We start from the raw sequence: 16,176 nt of genomic DNA, 5'->3' as shown, positions 1-16,176 counted from the left end.
TGTATTTCTAGAACTTAGCACATTGCTTGGCACATAACATCTCCACAGGGTTGTTGTGAGGGTTAAATGAGATAATATTTGTAAAGTGCTTAGCATAATGCCTGGCACATAGTAGGTGCTATATAAATGCTTATTCTCTTCCTGTAGTAAACACTTAATAAATGTTTATTGACTGACAGATTACAGCATTCAGGTTTTTTGACTTGTCTTATGGAGACCTATGATCCTTAGGTTGTCTCTATGGATCCTGTTTTTGAGATCAATATGTTTTGTATGTATGGAGATTGTGGTTTTTTTTTTTTTTTTAACAGTATTGCTTTTTGATTCTCTCCTTCTGAATTGTCCTTTACTTCTCTGTATTTGCATTCCTGATCTGTTATCCTCTCTTGTTTCTCTGGTGAAGTTTGCCATTGTGGGTTTAAGTTTTTGTAATCTGCTATTATTTGTCTTGTACAGGACTTACATTCTACTTTCACAATTTTTATTTAGAAGCTAGGTAGTGCAATTGATAGAGCATTAGGCCTGGAGTCAGGGGGACCTGACAAATTCCAGCCTTAGACATTTACTATCTTTGCCACCCTGGGCAAGTCACTTGCCTTCTTAATTTCCTCAGTACTTAAATGGGGATAATAGTAATACCTACCATCCAGGATTGCTGTGAGAATCAAATGGGATAATATTGATAATGTATTTAGCACCATGTTTGAAACATAGTGGGTGCTTAATAAATGCTTATTTCTTTTCATCCTTATTTTTCTTTTAAACCATTTGGGAGTATACAGCTGTGGTTCAGTGATTTTTCTGGGGAATCTATCAGGTCCTCTGCCTCAGGAGGTGATTAATTTTCTTTCATAGATGCCTGGTCTCATTTAATTTACATGGAGATTATATCTTTCTGTTGTTAATATCTCCCTGTTTTAAAAACATTATTTTTTTCACATTCATTTAAAAAAAAATTTTGAGTTCCTAATTTTCTTCGTCCCTCCTGCCTTTCCCTACCCATTGAGAAGACAAAACATGTGATATTGATACCTTTCCTGTTGATGTATATGATTATGTTCTAGAAGTTTTCTCCTTCCTGAGATCGTTGGTAATAAATTTTGGTCTTTTTTCTAATATTCCCATGTAGCTCACTTTTTGACTCTTTCCTCTTTGAGGCAGTTACCTCCAGGGGCTGGATATCAAAGTTGTGTTAACTCTTCCCCCTACTACGGTGAGAAAATAATATTTTACCAGCCTTGTCTCTGCTCCAAGTGACTTCTAGATGGGGACAGAATTAGTCCCATTTGGATGCCAGGCCCTATCTCTCTGGCTTAGGGAATTCTACATATGCTGGCATCCTTTCCAAATTCTCTTTCTTTCTCTGTATTCTCAGGCAGAGAATACTCTGCCTGAGTATTGTTGTAGCACTGAGCCCTTTCAATCAGCAGAAGCTTCTGCCTTTTGGTTTTCTGAGACTTGGTGTGTGTGTGTGTGTGTGTTTGGGTGGGGGATGGTGGAGGGTGTAGAAAGAATTGAGTTCTCTTGTAATCCCATGGGTTGGCTTGTATAGTTCTGCCAAAGTGTGGTGGCTAATAAGGGAGAAGGTGCATAGTGAAAGTGTTGGGTGTAGGAACTAGCCCTCTCTGCTTTTCTGCATTGGGTTTTTACTTCATTAGGGTTCTTGGTGTCTCTGACCACAGAGACAGCTGAAATTTTTTTTATCTCCTGCACATAATTCCCATTTTGTAGAGGTTCAAGAGATCATGAGGATCCAAGAAAGTATATGATCCTCCACCTTGTTGGTCATATGACCCAGAATTCTACATATACGTTTTTTAAAACATACATACACATTATTCTGAGAAAGGTTGAATAGATTTCACTAGACTGTCAAGGATCCAAGATAATAGATTAAGGACCTCTGTATGGAACAAGAAATACCATGCTGATATAATTATAAAATTCTTATAAAAAGTATCTACAATCTTGACTCAAAACAAAAGCATGATGATGAGCTCATTATTTTGGAAACAATTAGCATTTTGTTTATTTCATGTCAAACCCCATACAAGTCCCTCCAAGTCTTCCTGTCCTTCCTTCTCTCTGCATGTCCCACAGTCCTTGATCTGACAACCAGGCAATCTCAGCATAGGCAAAGTCCTGGCCTGTCTCTAGCCAAGCCTCTGTCCCCTTGATATTGCTCTGGTTAAGGAGCCTTCAGTAGCTGGAGTGCCTGGGTTATAGATACCATTGACTCCTTGGCCTATTTTGATTTGCTTTATTCCAAAGAGTTTTGACCTAGCTGCCCGTAACAATTCCTATGAAGCTGTCACACACTGTTGTGTCAAAGCTACTTACAGGCACCTTTGAGAAGGGATCGTTGAAATGATTGATTGTTATGGTCTTTCCAGCTAATGCTCACTCAGGGAGTACTTAATTTACACATCATTTACATGCTAGACTTATGCAATTTTGGGTGAAAAGTCATTATTACTCTTGTACAGGAGCTATGTTTTTGATTTAAATAAGATGTGCTGCCTTTATGGAAGCTGAGTATATGTGTACATATTTCTAAAACCATATCTATTATATATGTATATATAGCTACATATATGTATATATATGTTTATATGTACATGTTTCTAAAACCATATCTATTATGGATAGCAGGATTTTTTCTTCAAAAAAATAACAAAAGTCAAAAAGCAGGAAAACACCAAACTTTCTATGATAATTATACAAAACACAGTAAAACTCCATCAAATTCCTTTTATACTCTTTTCCCATTCTCTCTTCTAATTTCAATAGCTGATCATTAATCCATATTTACAAATATATATGCATATACATATATATTCTTTTCCTTTTGTTGAACTATAATAGGTTAGGCTAGAGACCTTTCCCTAGTCTATATGTTTTATGTTTATGTATTTTTTTTAAGGGAGGGAAGAAAAAGTTCTAGATCTGTGATTTTATTGCTGTAGGGAACTCTCAAGGAGGAAACTGCGCACCTTAAAGTTTGCACTTTAAAAATCATAGAGGATTTGTATGAAGCATTGAGAGGTTAAGTGAGGGCTCGTATAGTCAGGATGTGTCAGAGGCAAGACTTAAACCCATGTCTTTCCATCACTGAGGCTAGCTCTCTACCCACTCTGCCATACTTTCTTTAGAAATCTGTGGTGTGTGGTGGAAATAGAAAGCTATGACTACTGGAACATGGCAGCAATCCCAAGTGCTGGTCTCAGTATAGCATTCATTAGTAGCCAATTCCAGGGATTGTCTTTTGATTATTTAAGAGTATGGATTCTAATTTATGCATTAAAGAATGATAATGCACAGAGGATGACTTTATTTCCATAAAAAAGTAACCAAAAAAATAAGAACAAAGCCTAATGATCCATGGGCTTGGTTGCATTCACTTTTTAAAATATCAGGAAAACATCTTTTTTCCAGGTCAAATTCCCCTCATATAATGGGGTCACCGGTAAGTAATAATTTGCCTTTCCTAAGCATTTAAATAATTAGAGATGAATTGAACTTTTAAAAAATGATGGTTATAAATGACCCTGGTAAGAATTTTAAGTTATTGCCAGATGAGTAATATCAATCAACTTTGAGTCCATTTTTGTTAATAGTTGTGTATAGCAACAGAACATGTAACTCTTGGACCATTCTTTTAATTAAAAATTGAAATGAAAGAATTATTTTTGGGATGTTTGTCTGAATGAGAAATATTGATGCTGCTAATTGAATCCTGAAACAGTCTCCAATAAATTGGAATGCAGGAATTTCTCAGTGCCTCTCTGAAATATACCTAGCAGATTAATGACCTTGTTCATCACTTAGGAACAATGCTAAATCTTTCATTTGGATAGTCAAAAGGATACTAATCTGCTTTTAAGGTAAGAAAACGATCGGCTATATTTCCTTGTTCACAGTGTAATCAATTGTGGTTAAGATATATAGGCAATAAATATTCCACTCTAAACCATTCCAAAGATTGGACTGTTAATACTGCTAATTTATAGTGCACCAGGACTTCACTGTTTTGTAACCTGTGTGATTGTAACTGCCCTCATCTGGTCTCATTTTCACACCTCTAGTTGGGTTATATGCATTCTTCTTTATGTAATTATGAAGCTGGAAACAGACTCTTCGTACCTGGCTCCCTTTTTCTTTTTAGCCCTCATGGACTTCCATGAATATAAAATCAGGAGAGTTGAATGACTTGAGAAAGCATTTTATTTCTAGACCACATATTCTTTGCCAGTGTGCATAAATGGGCTTCCTATTTTTAAAAAGATGACTGAATGCTATGTGTGAAGGGCTTGGAGTATCCCTGTAGGATAGGCATTGTAAAGCAGCAAAGGCAAGATGGGAAATAGAGAAGTCAAAAAGAAAATGGAAATTCCCCAAACAACAAAACAAAGAAAAAACATTCTCCCCAGCAGCCAAGGAACCTCAGGCACCTTCAAATCTCTTCAGGATGGCAGCACACCTTATGAATAGTAAGCACCAAGTCTGGTCCTAGATGAAAATTCGGAAGTGGATTTAGTTTTGCTTTGGAATATCGGCTCTTCTTTCTGTTCCATTTTCCTCATTTAAAGTGCTTCCCTCCCTCTCCTCTAAACCCCTAGTTCCAACTCTGTCAAAAGCATCTCTTGTGGTTTTCAGTGTCTCCAGCTCCTTTGTCTTCCTTCTCCCTTCTCCCATTAGAAATACTGTTCTCAGGATTAGAATAGAAATTCTTTCATGCTGAAGTATAAATGACCGATAATAGCTCACAGTGTTCTGCTTTCCATCTCTATTTACATTTTAACTGACAGAGCCTTAAGCTGAAGGAGTAAAGTTTTAACAGTGTAATTTTAGCCATTAGACATGGATGGAGAAAGGTATTTGGAGAGTGAAGGCCTTCCTAGAACCCCTAAAAGCTCCCTGCCTAGGGAGTGTCTGTATGAAAAGCCTCTCTGATTATCCACTCAGGAATAAGAACACCAAAGCTCTCCCCCTCCCACCAAAAAAAAAAAAAAAATACATGCTATGAGGGAAAAAAAATGTCAATACTAGATTAAAGGAGAAATTATTTAGGTCTATCATGTTAACATGTTTTACAAGAATAATTACAAACAAATTCAGAGGCCAGAAAATTGGAACTTAAATTTATTAAGCACCTACGATGTGCTTAATAAACTGTGCTAAGCACTGGAGACACAAAAAAATGAAAGTTGAACTAGATGGTGTCTAAGATCTCTTCTAGCCATGAAACTTGTGTTCTAACCTCAACTGGACTCTCAGAGAAACATAGTAATTCTTTATGCATCTCTTAATGACTTATCACACTTTCCACAATGATCCAAGTCTTCTTTTCTAGAGCTCAACTCCATTCCTCACTCTCCTCTGTGTGCAAATTAATATGAATATAAAAGTATTTTCAAGTACAGTCCTTTCACCCAGTTTTCTACCTAGTAGTTGGTCAGAGGCATACGGGAAGCGCAGGGAAAACTAGCACCTCTGCTGTGAGGGCCTTTTCAGGGTTGCTTATCCATCTTTGGTGTCCATCACACCAATTCTCACCTGTGATTCCAAGAAGCTGTAGCGTGCACAGGAGTTACACCCCAGTAGAATGGTTTTAGCAGACTGGCTAATCCAGGTTAAGGGTAACAGATGTGCCTCAAACACGGTGAGGTAGGGAAATGTCCACCCCAAGAGTGTGAAGGCTTCCCTCAGTGGAATGGGTGGATGAGAACAATTTGTTCCAATGGTTTTGAAAGTGGTTGAAGCAAGCACTGTAAGTGGAGACAGTGATTATGAACAACTCTTTCTAGAAAGCATTAAAGGGAGAAAGATAACAGCAATGGGTTTTAGGGATTGTAAGGCCCGTGAATTTCTTCTCCTTTCCCCTGTTTTCTTTCTTTTTTTTTCTTTTATATGTTTTTTTTTAATGTTTTTATATGTTTTCTTGAATATGTTTGTAGGCAATGGGAAAATGCATAGTAGAGAGTCAGAAACTGATGATAAAGGAAAAAGTAGGCACGATGGATGAAACAGAGACAGGAAGGGATGGGCTCAGGTGTACAAGGGGAAGGATTGGCCTTTTATAAGGAAGGAGGTCCTTCCTGATGTAAAAGTTTTTCCATTCTCTGCATCTTGAAGTGTCTCTTCGGCTTGCCCCATTGTCATTTCCTTCCTATATGAGAGGAAGCCCACATCATATGGCCTCTTTCCCTCCCCCTCCCACCCCCATCCCAGAAAGTAAGACGCAGATCATCTGCTGGGAGGGAGGAGTATGGGTATGGAATTGAGAATTCTCAGAGAAGGCTTGGATCATTGTTCGAGTGTGCTAAGGCGTTGTTAAGACATGAAGAGAAAAATTACTATACTTCTCTGAGAATCCAATTGAGGCTAGCATACAAGTTTCAAAGCTAGAAGAGATCTTAGACGCCATCTAGTTCAACTCTTCATTTTTTTTTATCTCCAGTGCTTAGCACAGTACCCAGAACATAGTAGGTGCTTAATATTTATTTATTGAATGAACACATTTTATATTATAGCTGTAGAAGCTGAGAACCAGGTTTACACAAGGCCACCCAGATAGCAAGAGACAGAGATGGAATTTTAACCCAGGTCTTTTGGTCCCAAATTTAGTGGTCTTTCACTTACATGATGGGATGAATTTCCAGTGCACCTACTCAGTATGATTTTATGATTTCCTCCAGCGGCACTTGGTGGCTCAGGAGCAGAGAGCTAGAGAAATGAATGGTAGAGATGATTAAGGGTGGGTGACTGAAAAACCATAAGACCACGAGTTCAAGAGCAGAAAACAGAGTGAGCACAGGGTCAGAACTGTTAAGGGAAGGAAGTGAAACCAGAACAGAAGTGTTAGGCTGGGGCATGGGGAGAGGAGACAGAGTTTGTTTTAAGGATTAAAAGTCATGAGAATGGCAAAGAGCCAGGATACAAAGGACTGAGGTTACAGAAGAGGTGGGAAAGCAGGTTATTGTGTCCAGAGGAGAGAATGGACTGGTTAGATGTGGGGAGGGAGAGGGCCTGAGTGTCACTAGGCCAACAAGGCAGGATCAGGGCAGACAGGGAGAAGCTGAACAGGAACAACTGGAAAGCAGGTGTATGATACCAGCATCTAGAAACTTTGGAAAGTGAGGCTACTTTCTGCATAAAACCACAAAAGCTTTAAAAAATACATCTTTCTGTTCAATGAGGAGCTGAATTCCTAGAGAAAGACTGGAGGGAGGGGGGAGGGGTAAGTGGGAACATCTGGACTGAATTGAGGTTAGAAAAAACCACCCAAACATTTAAACATGCAAAGCACTGTTCTAGGCCTTGGAGGACAGAAATAAGATATGGTCCCCTGCTCTTAAGAGCGTGAGTATGGATGTGGAGGAGGTGAGTGGGTGGAGAGCCAGGTGCTTCCTGACAGGTCCATTTCCTTCTGCCTTCAGAGTATGTGTCACCATTACAAGGTTTCCTGGGACAAAGAGAGTGTGCCTAATTACAAAGAAACAAACAGTGCAAATTGCAATTATGTTGATTAAATTGCAGTTCTTACAAAACGTTAATATGTAGAACCCTCAAAACACAGTCTTATGTCTATTTGTAGCTTGGCTTGAATCGTTCTCAAATTTCCTTAAGTATGTTCAAGTCCATATGAAGACAGGCACATAGGACAACATGTCCCGAGAGAGAAAAGGTGGCGTATTGGAATAGAGAATCAGTGATTTAGAGCTGGAAAAGACCGCAGACATCAGCTAGAACTGAAGTGGAAGCCAAGAAAGGTTAGGTGAGTTGCCCAAGGTCACATGGGCAGCAGCAGGGCAGTGGTGAAACTCAGGTCCTCTGAGTTGGAAATCAGCCCATGTGACTGTATCACATTTCCAAGGCTGCTTTTGGAGTCAGGAAGAACTAAGTCCAAGCCCTGCTTTGGAAATATTATTATGGGCAAATCCTACACCTTTTAGTGCCTTATGCAACTTTCTCATACTCTAAGTTATTGATTTATATCTACACTCATATTCTGGGAGGAAGTCTCCCATAGGTCTGGATGGAAATCAAAATCAGGTATAATAATTTTATACACATCAAATAGCAGATATGTTGTAGTGGAGCAGGCAAGTTGATCAGGAAATACTTGACTGATTGATTTCCACTTCCTCCCTAGGTGAAGGGATAAAATCACAGACTAAAAGGGGCAAGCATTAGAAGTGACAGGTACTGAAGGAAGCACGAAAAGGGGCTTCACTTATTTCTCTTTTAGGAGATAGGAAGCAGCTCTTGAATCAAAATGGATGAAATTAGGGAGCATCTTGGCTGACTAAGAATCAGTCATGTCCCTGGTGACTCTTTAAAAAGAGAGAAGTCCTCCCTAGGAGTCATGCAGGAAACAGTTCTGAGAAGGACCTCTGACTGTTGAGAAGAAAGCTAGCTACGGAAGAATCTAGATCTCAATAGCGTACCTTCATCTCTTCGGAAGAGAAGGGAGGGGATTTCACTCTTTTCTCTTGCTACCTGGCATGAGTTGAGATATCTTGGAAATCTTACAGCACAGTTACTTGTCTCATGCCTCTTAAGAGACATTACACCAAGTAAGATGAACCATGGGGTCAAGAGTTGAGGCCAAAGAAGAGGGTGGCTTCTCTGGGTTGAGAAGATAGTTGGCTCTGGAGAACATCTGTTGGGCTATAGAGAGGAATAGGTCCAGATAGCCCACTTAGTGACCTGCTCAGCAGCGATGCTGCACTCAGGGGGAGCAGATAAGGTTTATGAAAAAGGATATGGGCATCCTGAAGTGCCAAAGATATGAGTTGCCTGGATTATGTGGGTTCCCCATATGTGTGTCTCCCCAACATGTGTGTCTCGATTCTTCTACCTTGTCCAGTGTATAGCTGTGGGAGATTGTATGCCAACTTTAGTGGGGAAATGCTTTGTTATTATTGCTCTTATGATGCCTTCTCAGTGAATGCCTTTGCTTTTGGCAAATTATATTTATTGACTGATTATTAAAGAGAAGCATACTGCTGGAGATTGTGAACTATGGTTTTAGGAATGTAGACACTTAGGATACTTTGAACCTAGGGGTAGTTGCCCTCCTGATTTTTGTCCTGCCACTGGACTTCAATGACTCTGGAAGAGAGAGCGAGGCTGATGACTTTGTGCCATTCTGCCTCACTGAAATCCAATTCACAGGCAAGTTGAGATATTACCCTGTGATGGCACTAGTCCTCTTTGAAAATGCAGGACCACCACCACCACCAATAAAAACAACAAGAAGAAATTGCCTCCCTGGGATCTTAGCCTTTTAAGTACAAGTATGAGGACAGTCTGGAAGGGATGCTACAGATGTGTTTTCACTATTAGCAATTTCCTACCTAGAACAATTATATTTAAATTTTTCACCCAAGATCTGTAAAATATAACAATAGTTTCTGTGATAACTTTATTATATTTTTAAAATGGCATAGCAAGCTATATGTAATAAGTTTGTAGTTTCATTTGCAATTATCTTTTTTATTCTGTTATAGAAATGCTTATTTCATAAATTAAAAATAAAATGAAATTTTTTTAAAAAAAACAATGCTTTTGTCCAGAACTTCTAGTAGTTGTTGGTTATCTGAAGATTGTAATAGCTAGAAAAAAAGAGGTTCTCTCTTCTAAAATGTTAGGGTTATAATAGCACTCAACTTTGAGATTAAGCTGCTCCAAAGCTTCTGCTTTTTCAAAGGTGATGGAATTGGGGAGAATATTACATTGCATTCATGGATATTAATATTAGTCACATTCAATTCAATTCCTGCTCAATCCACATCTTGAATATTGCATTGAGTTCTGGGTGCCACAGTTGAGTTAGACACTAATACACTGGAGGTCTGGAGGACAGTGATCAGCCTTGGTCTCTATCATATGAGAATAGGTTGGGGAAAATGAAGATGCTTACTTTGGAGCAGAGAAAACTCTGGAACAGCATGATAGCCATGTTTAAGTATTTGTGAGGATTATCATGTGAAAGAAAAATTAAATTGGTTCTGTTAGGCCATAAAAGTTTGATAGACATTGGTAGAAATTGAAAAGAGACAAATTTAGATTTGATATCAGGGAAAACTTCTTAACAATTAGTGCAGTCCATAAATGGGATTTTATGGGGCAGCTAGGTGGCACAGTGGATAGAGTGCAGGGCCTGGAGTCAGAAAGACTCATCTTCCCAAGTTCAAATCTGGCCTCAGTCACCTATCCTGGTCACTTATCCTGGTTTACCTCAGTTTCCTCATCTGTAAAACAAGCTGGAGAAGGAAATGGGAAATCATTCTAATATCTTTGCCAAGAAAACCACCAATGGGGTCATGAAGAAAAATGATTCAACAACAACATAAATAGAATGGGCTTGCTCGAGAGGCCATGGATTCCTTTTTACTAGGACACTGAGGGTCATGGAGTATAGTACACTGAACTCAAAGTCAGAAAGACCTGGGCTCAAATGTGACCTCTGACCCTTACTAGCTATGTCATCTTGGGCAAGTCATTAACCTCTCAGCTTCCACAACCAACAATGGAGTTGATAATAGCACCTGCCTCCCAGAGTTGTTTTGAGGATTAAATGAGATATTTGCAAGGCACTATAGAAATATAAAGCATTGTTATTAAAAGCTATTTCTCTTCACTGGAGGTCCTCAAGCAAAGACGGGATGACCACTTGTTAAGTAGGATCGTGAGAGCATTCTTTTTCGAGTATGGGTTGTCTGAAGTGTCCAGTGAACACCCTTACAATTCTGAAGTTCTCTGGTCCTTTGGAGAACCAGCTCACTAGTGTAGAAGGGGCAGGGTTGCAGAGATGCAGGTCTCCTCATCTCAATCAAAACAGCAAACTTTCACTTAACCCATGTGATTATCTTTCTAGACACGCTCCTTGATCCAGAATTGCCTCCACTCCCTTCTTAGCCTGCAGCATTCTGGTTCTTGACTCACCCAACCCAACGAATGTGATCTTTCTAAGGTCACTGATCACTCAGTGACTTTTATCAGTCTTCATCCTCTTTACCTGAATTATCCCCTTTGTTTTAAAACTCTCCTGTACCTTGGCTTCCAGGACACTGTTCTCCTGGTTCTCTTATTACTTCTGTGTCTATTGTGTGGTTTCCTTGATGTTTCTTTCATAGCATTCTCCATCTCCTGGAAATGTGCATTTTCACGGGCTATCCCTTTAGGCCTGGAATTTTCTCTCTCCTCTTCTTAGCCTCCAGATTCCCCTGGCTTCCTTCAAGTCTCAGCTAAAATCCTGCCTACTTCAAGAAGCCTTTTCTGATCCCCCTTCATGTGAGTGCCTCCCCTCTGAGCTTTTCTCAATTTATTCTATATATGTCTTATTTGTACATAGTTGTTTGTATGTTGTCTTCCCTGTTAGATTAAGAGCTCCTTAAAGGCAAAGACTGTATGTTTTCATCTTTGTGTCCTCAGCACTTGGCACAGTGTCTGGTATATATGACAGATGCCTAATAAATGCTTGCTAACTTCACTATTCCGTCTCTAACCTTTTCCTTCTATTCCTAGGCTTGAGCCTCGACCATCTGCACTTCCTTCTTCAGATTCTTTTGGTGACTGATCTTCCCTCTGCAACAACTTTACCTATTATCAGTTTTTCACCTTGAGCCCTGGCCTTTCATCTGAGACCAGTCCCACACTTCCTCTCTAATACTCTTATGCCACCCCAAGCTCACTATATCTAAAGTAGAACCAATGATCTCTTCTCCTTCACCCCTTGATGGATTCCTTTTTCCAATTTCCACATTCGAGAACTAATGCTATCACAATTCTAATTTTTCAGACACAAAGGTTTGCTTTTGCTTTTGTCTCCTCCTTCTCTTTTGCATTGAAATGAATCTGTCCAGAGTCCCATTTGTTCTTTGCTCAAAATGTCTTCTGGGTTTTTCTCATCTTCTCCATTCCTTTTGCCATATCTGGATCCTAATTATTTCTCACTTGGATTACTGTAGCAGCTTCTTAATTCCAGTCTCTCTGGCTCTCATTTGTCCTTACTCCAAGTCATCCTGCCCATTGCTGCCAAATCAATCTTTTCAAAGTACCCTTTTCAGCATATCAAGAATCCTTAATAGTTCTCTCTTGCTTTATTGAATTAAATTATAGAATTAGGAGAATTCTATATTCTTAGAGCTGGAAGGGATAAAAAGGAGCACGGTATAATGTGGGGGGGAGGGGAGGGAATCATTGTATTTAGAGTCATAGGACCTGATTTTGAATTCTGGCTCTGTTACCTGGGTAACTTTGGGAAAGCCACATAATCTGTATGAATCTCAATTTATTCATTGGTAAACCAAAGAGCTGAGGCTCAATTATTTCTGAGCTACCTGGCAGCTCTAAGTCCTATCATCTTTAGGGATTAAGTCCAGATTCTTCTTCCTGGTGTCTAAGACTCTCTGTAAACTGGCCCAACTCATCTTCTACTATTCCCAACATCCATCCTCCATCCTAATGAATCTGGTCTTTTTGCTATCTGGTATGTACTGTCTCATTCCCAGCTCAGTGTATTTGTTCTTGTTTTAACTCATATCAAAATGTCTACTATCCCTTTTCTCTGATACATTCAACTAACTTTACCCTCCTTCAACCTTCCTCCAGGTCCAGGCACAACTGTTCCTATAAAACTTCATTAAATCAAGTTTGCATTTTACAGTCTTGTTTATTTTGAGAAAAGTGATATGGCATAGTGAATTGAAGAGTTGGACCTGAAGTCAGAAAGATGTGGGTTCAAATCCCTCCTTAGACAATTACTAGCTTTGTGACCCTAGGCATATCACTTAATCTCTCAGTCACAGTTTACCATTCTGTAAAATGAGTCTAATAACAATACCCAAGATTATGTGTATGTGTGTGTCTATCTCTGTGTCTATGTTTTGGCCAGAAACTCTGAGGGCCTTCTCTACCCAGATTGATTGTTTTTTGACTAGGTAAAGAGGCTGTTCTCTGACTCATTTCTTACCCAGACTTAAATACTGATTGTGTATGGCCACAGTCAAAGAGAGACCTATTAAAGACCTTAACTTAAAAAGGCCATTGTCTCCCACTGCGTATAGGGCCATCTCTAGTCATCCTGACCTATATCTGGCCATTGGACCCAGTTGGCTCTGGAGGAGAAAGGGAGACTGGTGACTGCACAGCCTTGCCTCACTTAAATCCGATTCACTTGCAAGTCTTGACATCACATCTCTGATGTCATGGTCCCCTTCAAGAACAAAGGACAAACAGCAACACTATATATATGTATACACACACATATATATGTATAGTATAATATGTATATATATGCTTTTTGTACTTTGCAAACCTTAAATTTTTACATAAATGCTAATGATTATTATCTGTTACTTTTAGATTTCATTGAATTGGACTCTACTTCTTTCAGGTACATGTAAAATCCATATGAAGATAGGTACATATGGGTATAAACTTTCTTCTCTTTTCCTTACCTCCCTTACTCCCTCCATGGAGGTATTTTTGTCTTCTCCTAGCTGTGTATACCTGCACTTCTATCAGAATACTGGTGCAAGTTTAGAATCTCTTAGGCCTAACGGTAGAAATTCCTTTAAGTGTGGACAACTGAGAGAAGCAATGATCTAACAGTCTATTCACTTCGTTATACTTTTGCTACAAAAATATAGTTTTTAAATTAAGAAAGTAGCATATATATGCACATTATGTATGTTTGTATATGTACGTATGTATGTATATATATGTATATATATACATATATACATATATATACACACACACACACATAAAACACACATACATAGGCTCCCCAAAGTCTTTAAACTATTAAAGTCTAAAGCTAAGACTTTGGAGTCACCCTTCCACTTTTTACTTATAATTAATATTTTAGTTAAAACTATAGTTAAAGCAAGGATAAAAGAAATATCAACTCCCAAGTACAAATTATGAAGACTTGTTATTTCTTATCTGTTAAAGACTCCACTCAGTGAAACTTTTCCCCTTTGAACTGGGAGTAGGGATGTTATCTTTTTTTCTTAGTTTGCCTAATCATGACTCCCAGTTCCATTTGGCCCAGTCTGCTCTCAACTGCCATTCAGGAAAGATGTTAATTACCTCTATCAAAAGTTCAGGTAGTTGCTACTCTGTTAATTATCTCCTTAACAAGCATTACCTGTTATTTAATGAACCCTGATTGTTCTGAACTCTTTCCAAGAGGGCTATTCATAGCCTGAGAGTTGGGGTGAGGGAGGTTCAGTTTTCTCAGATTCAAAATGGCAGATTGGCCTAGAAATGACCAATGAGGTTTCCTGCAACAATACATACATATATTATCCTATGATCTTTAAGGTCCTAATCACTTTATCTCAAGTCTTATGGTACTAAACGCCCCTTACCCAAAGAGTGATAATGTTCCTACCCACATTGCTTATCTCTGAATTTATTTAGGTTCTCTTCCTCTTGGTGAATGGTTCCTCAAATGTAGCCCTGATTTATAAGGCATAACAATCCTAGAAAGGATAGCATGAGATGTTTTGGAACGGAAACTCTGAGAAAGATGCCCATGAAGGTGGTTGGGATAGGTTCATGGGAAGTTCTGGAAGAGAGAGGAAAGCTGGAAGGGTTGCCTTCATCTTGAAGCTATGTGGATTTTGCAGCATCAAGGTCTTAGCATGGAGTTTGTTCTTCCTTCCTCACATCTCCAAAGTAATAAGGAAGGGCCATTAGTACAGCAGATGAACCTGTTGAACAATGTAGTTGGGGTAGAGCAGGAATGACTGTAACTAGTGAGCCTGGAGGACCAGGCTGGCTAAAATAACCCTTTATGCTCCTAAGAGAGTTCCCGCCTCTAAGCAGGGAAGGGTGGTTGTGGGAATCAGCTGCCATAATCACCCCAGTCCTCTGGGGCTGGTGTTTTCCCTTTCTGTCTATGAATATAAACAACCACAGGAAAGTCCAGGTTCTTGTGGCAGCTGGCTACATACACCCACAGGGGTTCCCTTTTCCCCTCTGTATTTTTTTGTCTGTTTTTTTGGCCGTTGGTTATTGCACTGCTAGATAAAAGAAAAATTTACCCTACTAATCTGTGTCTGAGTTATTACTTGGGAGGAATAGAGAATGGGGCATCATGGGAGTCTGGAATAGATTGCTGTAGACTCATCCATCACCCAGTTTTGAGGGTAGAGAATACCTGAGCAAAGGGTATGTGTAGTTAGAATAAGCTTTATTGTCTTAATATAATTAAGACAATTTTATTACCTTAATTAAGATAATTTTCTTATATTCTTATCTTAATAAGATAGTAGGAATACTAAGTCCATTCTGTTTCAAGTCTCCATTCTGTGATTTGGGTAAATGTTGTAAGTGGTCTGAGTAGATTGTTTTTCTAGAAATTGTTTTTCAGTAATAAGATAAGCACTGATATGGTATGATAGAAACAACATTCTTAAATAATTGATAAGTATATGTAGACCCTCTGATAGAATAGACCAGCAATGAAAAAATATTATAAACAACTTTATCAGTGGCTTACATAATGAACTTCTGATTAAATTATGGAAACAACTTAGAAACTTCCTAAATAACCAATTTAGGAATACTTATAGGAAAAAACTACAAGAAACTTCCCAGAGGCTCCAGCCATAGGGCAATCCTAGATCATAACCAGGAGAGCCTCCTGTGTTTGCCTGAGGGCAGTACTGATTGATTGATGAAGGCTTGCCAGATGACCACCTCAGAGAGACACACACAAACACAGCCTTAGGCTTGGCAAAGGGGGAAACCATGTAAAAGAGAACACCACAGGAAAGACACTTACTGAGACCTCTGAGACTCAGAGGTTTGTGATCTGTTCCTTGAGGGGACTGATATTTGTACTGTTTGTGAATACTAATACAATTTGATTGCATGTACTGAGAAGTAGAAGTTTAATTAGCATTTTCAATGCCCTAGCTAGCATATATAACTACGTTCTGTGAGTTTCAATCTGACCTGGGCACTTTTCTTCTGGTGGTATCCCTCAGGGTCTTTAGGCAGCCCAAGGTGATATGCAAAGACAAATAACAACCAAGAGTGCAAATTTAAACTGTACTTTATTCTCTTAGACCACACAGTATATATGCATACACATGTATATAAGTGTGTCTATGTATACATACATATAAGTATGTGTATAACTATGTAGGT

At 38.9% G+C, this 16,176-nt stretch overlaps 1 long non-coding RNA gene across 1 annotated transcript; it reads right to left on the bottom strand.

Moving 5' to 3' along the window:
• Positions 1-4,206: 4,206 nt before the first annotated feature.
• LOC140509107 (uncharacterized) lies at positions 4,207-14,265 on the bottom strand. Its single transcript, XR_011968573.1, has 3 exons — positions 14,165-14,265; positions 6,643-6,726; positions 4,207-4,509 (listed from the first exon to the last, which is right to left on the bottom strand). It is a non-coding gene; the product is annotated as an uncharacterized lncRNA (long non-coding RNA).
• Positions 14,266-16,176: the final 1,911 nt, after the last annotated feature.

The sequence above is a fragment of the Notamacropus eugenii genome, chromosome 5, assembly GCF_028372415.1.
Source record: "Notamacropus eugenii isolate mMacEug1 chromosome 5, mMacEug1.pri_v2, whole genome shotgun sequence".
Lineage (NCBI taxonomy): Eukaryota > Metazoa > Chordata > Mammalia > Diprotodontia > Macropodidae > Notamacropus > Notamacropus eugenii.
The sequence above is the reverse complement of the archived record's forward strand: the minus strand, read 5'-3'. Positions and strand labels throughout refer to the sequence as shown.